This window comes from Arachis ipaensis, chromosome B06 (genome assembly GCF_000816755.2).
Source record: "Arachis ipaensis cultivar K30076 chromosome B06, Araip1.1, whole genome shotgun sequence".
Taxonomy (NCBI): Eukaryota; Viridiplantae; Streptophyta; class Magnoliopsida; order Fabales; family Fabaceae; genus Arachis; species Arachis ipaensis.
Genome location: NC_029790.2, coordinates 5,621,099 through 5,625,892, shown reverse-complemented (window position 1 = coordinate 5,625,892; position 4,794 = coordinate 5,621,099).

Here is a 4,794-nt window from a genome sequence, read left to right as displayed (position 1 = left end):
GTACAATAATGTTATAAATTTGTACGAGAAATTAATTAAAAAATAATTCATTATAGTGACGGGACCGTATAATTTATTTACTTTTTGGTCCCTTTTTAGGGTAATAAAAAGGAGTAGTAGAAAGTAAAAGGATCTGTATACAAAGCACTTTTGCGTTTTGGTCTTAGCAGTTAATAATGATAAGGAGCGTGCATGAATCTTAGGCAGACATTTTTCTTTTCTGGAAACATAAAGATACATGCATGCATGCATAAGCATTATGCCGATGATGATGCAATCGCCTGTATCTGTATGTGTATATCACTAGCTTAATTTATGGAGTTTTAATTTCATATTTATCCGATATTTAATTTGCACTCTACTTGCAGTATAATTTTTGCTTCTGCAAAAGCTTTATTGAATTTAATACAATGGCATGCAATGATTAACCTTCATAGGCTGCTCTGTACATATAGGGACTTAATTAGTTTGACCAATTATAAATAACCAACAATATTTTTGAATAATGTGTAAATAATATAAATTAATAGGGTTAAAAAAGTAAATTAATGTTAAATTTAATTAGTAATATTAAATTAAGATGTAATATATTTTTATTTAATTGGTGGTTGTTCATGTTGTTCAAGATGGTCATTGTTTACATAGCACTCCCCTTATCTTAATTAGCTAGTAATAAGCTTTTCCTGTTTTAATCACTTAAAAGGTACATGATACAATAATTTTTTTTTTAAATTAGGAGTGAAATTCAAACCCACAATCTCTAACTGAATATGGAAAGACTATCTCATTTGAATTATAGTTTATTAGTATGTAATAGTAAATTATACTTATACTTATTAGAAGATAAATATTTGAGTAAATTATATATATTCATTATGAACAATTCTCCACACCTAAACAATTTTAACATCCAAGTGATTTGAGTTATGCGCTTCTTTTTCTCGTTTTTTTTCCACCTTTCTTCTTCTTCTTCACTCCAGATGCTACATCTTCTTCTTCTTCTCCTCTTTTTATTATTTTTCAATTTTGTTACCTTCATCACCAACAACATCTCCTCCTCCTCCTCCTCCTCCTCCTCCTATTGGAATTTCGTCTCTCCCTTCCTTTTTATCCTTCTCCTCCTCCATCATCATCATCATCCTTATCCTCATTGTCTTCTTTTAATACGTATCGTCGTTATTGTTATCATCGATTTTTGTTATATTGATGACATTGTCTTATCCAAAATTGATTTGGATGTATTTTTGTTCAAAATTGACTTGTTTCTGAATTCGAGTTTATATAATGGACAATTTTCGGTTTATTTGGTATTATACAATAGTTTTGTTTTGATACTATTTTCGGTTTATTCGAGATGCATGTGTTTTTGAATTCGAATTTATATAATGGACAATTTCGATTCATTTAGTATTATACAATAGTTTTGTTTTGATAATATTTTTTGTTCATTCAAGATGCACATGTTTCTGAATCCAAATTTATATCATAGACAATTTTCGATTCATTTGGAATTATACAATGATTTCGTTTTGATAATATTTTCGGTTTCGAAATGACTTAATGATGTCACCACAAAGAATTAGAATCAATAAAGATGTTAGCAAAATATTGATGTTGTTGGTAATGACAATAATAATGATAGAGGAGGAAGAAGAAAATGAAGAAAAAGATCAAAAAAATTCAAATAAAAAAAAAAGAAACAAGGAGGAGGAGGAGGAGGAGGATCTGGTGATATGGTGACGGTGACGATGACGATAATGAAAAAAAAAAAGATGAAGAAAAAAGAGAAGAAGAATGAGAAGAAGGAGAAGGAGGAAGAGGAGGAGAAAGAAAAAGAAGACGAAACCCGCACAACGTAAACTAAATAATTTAATTATTTGATTGCATAAATTGCTTGGATGTACTTTGTCTAATTAACCGATTTAGAGTTAATTAAATGATTTATTTATTCGTTTGTTTAAATAAATATCGATATTTAAATTTTATCTTTTATATATATATATATATATATATTTATTTATTTTGTTAACAATAAATCTTTAATGAAAACTCAAATCTATAATAAATCAATCTTTGATGATTTACTCAACTGAATAGTTTTATAAGGAAAAAAAAGGTATGATATTTTAAAATTGATGATTTCTCAGAAGGTTAAAGGTTCCATTATTAGATTAGATTGGATGTTAGATTAGATGTGATCAAGGGCAGTCTAGAATCTATGCAATGAACATATCTAAATTTGTAGAGCGAAGAAACAAGATGTAGGTTTCATAGTAAACTGTTTTTGGACGTTCTGAAACTCAATGCTAGCCGCCCCAAATTGTCAAGAATATATGTAAACAAATACTAAAGACACTATGCATTCCCTTTCATAAACAATTTTGATCATCAATATCTTAAGTGCTATACGCAATGTTGCTTTATTGTAAATATTTCTTCCAAAAAAATTAAATTACTATTACATATAAATAATTTTAATTTTAAAAAAAAGTGGTTTTATGACATAATTAAATAACTGATCAAGTCTATGAATGCAATATGTCTGAGATACAAACTATTGCTTAAGCACCTTGATTACTAAGGTAGACTACAGAATTTCTTAATGAATTAATAAGCTGATCTCATATATTATAGAATATATGAAAAATTTCAAGTGTACAGAATATCAGTGTTCCAGTTATTTTAACCATTGATTTCAATTAATATATATTATATATATTCTTTATAATTCAGATCAACGGTTAAAACAACTGAAACACCGGTGTTCCCGATATACTTGAAACTCTTCCTATATTATATATTATACATATTGTTGCTTCAATTCATATCTGTTAAGTAATTATTAAATAATTTGGCTTCTCTCTCTGTGGGAATACGAGGAGCCAACGAATGTAAATCTTGACTAAAATGTTCTAAACTTTTTCAATTTGGAATTAAAAGGACTTATTCCATTTACCAGCCACTGGTGGAAGGAGATTAATTAAATTAATGCTAGTTGTATACGTAAAGTATATCCACCAGTTCAGTGATTCATTGAACATTGCTCTGGGGAGGTACACTACTAGCTAGGGTGTGACATCATTACTGTAACGTTTTATTATTTGTCAAGTAGCAGCTATGATTCCACAACTCATGCTGCAGATACAGAAGAAAAATCTACTCCACTTGTTGCTACTTTCTTCTCAAAATTTTTGTTACTTATTATTAGTTTAATTGTTCAAGTAGTTGTTGAACAATGAGTGAATTAATCATCACTGAATTAATTTAGTTTGCTACTTAGTCATTTTCAAGTATTATAGATGTGCAAACAAATGAAGTAATAAATTTTAGAAACACAAGCAAATATTACCAAGGATTCCCAATATTATTCATGTGCTAAAGGATAATAATAGTAATAAATTTTTAAATTAGTTGACAATGAGAGCTATCAAGAACTCAAATCAAATAATAGTAATACATTTTTTAAATAGAATAAATAAATACAAATTTTATTAATTTTTTAATAACAACTTTTGTTTTGTTAGAAATATATTATAATTATTTATATATTTCTTCCTTTCAGTTTGTGTTTTTACTTTTTAGGAATAACAAAATCATGAATTTATAATATAATATCAGAATTTTATGTTTAAAAAAAAAATTAAAATTCGATCTTTGCTGAAAAAAAAAAAAATCAGCATATAAAGCAAATAAAAAAAATAAAATCTCTACAAAAATTTAATTAAGTAAACTCAAAAAGTGATTCTTATTTGAAGAGACCTGTTAGAAATATATTTATTAGTGTATCTGTTCTTACTAACTTAAGTTTGAAAAAAAAAAAGGTATTATGCCATGTTTTGATTTATTAAATTAGCAAATTAAGTTGCTAGCTACTTCTCCTATATTGGTTAGAACTTAGAAGGCAGAAATTGATGTTTCTTATAAGAAATAATAAATTCATTTGTTTATGTGAATGAGAGAACTACTTTTCTAGAAATATAGAAGCAGAAATGAAAATAAAAATAAAATAAATATAAAAAATAATTTTGTAGTTAAATTTTTTGTCAAGGGAGAACACAAATTATAGAGGTTTAGAATGTTTCCTCTGGGTAGCACATGTGATGGCCATGATTCATCATACAGTTGACATCACAGTATCACATACAGATATAAATAAATAAATCGTTGCCGTCGCCGTCGAGAATCAGAGCTCGCGAGGGAGAGAGGAGATGCGAGTCAGGGAGAGAGCTCGCCGTCACACTCCGCCACTCCTGCCGTTGTTACCGACCTCGCCGCTGCACCTCGCTGCCTCGCCGTTGTACCTCCTCGTTTCTGCTTCTGCTTCTGTTTCTTGTTTCAGTTTCGACTTCTACTTCTTGCTTCGGCTTCTGCTTTCTATTTTTTCTTGCTTGGTTCGGCCTCTGCTTTCTGCTTCTACTTCTTCTGCTTATGTGTCTGCTTCTGCTTTTATTTTTGTTTTTAATTCTGATTTTGATTTGTTATTTTCTGATTTCATTGTTGTTGTGTGTTAATTTTGTTGTTGAATTTGATGTTATTTCTGAATTTGAATAATGTGTTATTGTTGGTGTTCTTGAATTGAATCTAATCATTAGTATTTGGTGGGAGTAAGGGAGGTGGTGGTGGTGGTAAAGATGCTAGTGGTGATGGAGGATATTTTTGTCTATAAAAATTTAAAAGGACGATTTTAATATGAAATAAAACGTTTGGGACGATTCTAAATAAAAAATTACATGAGGAACGATTTCGATTCTGACCCTAAATATTAGGGACCAAAACAATACTTACCCCTTTAAT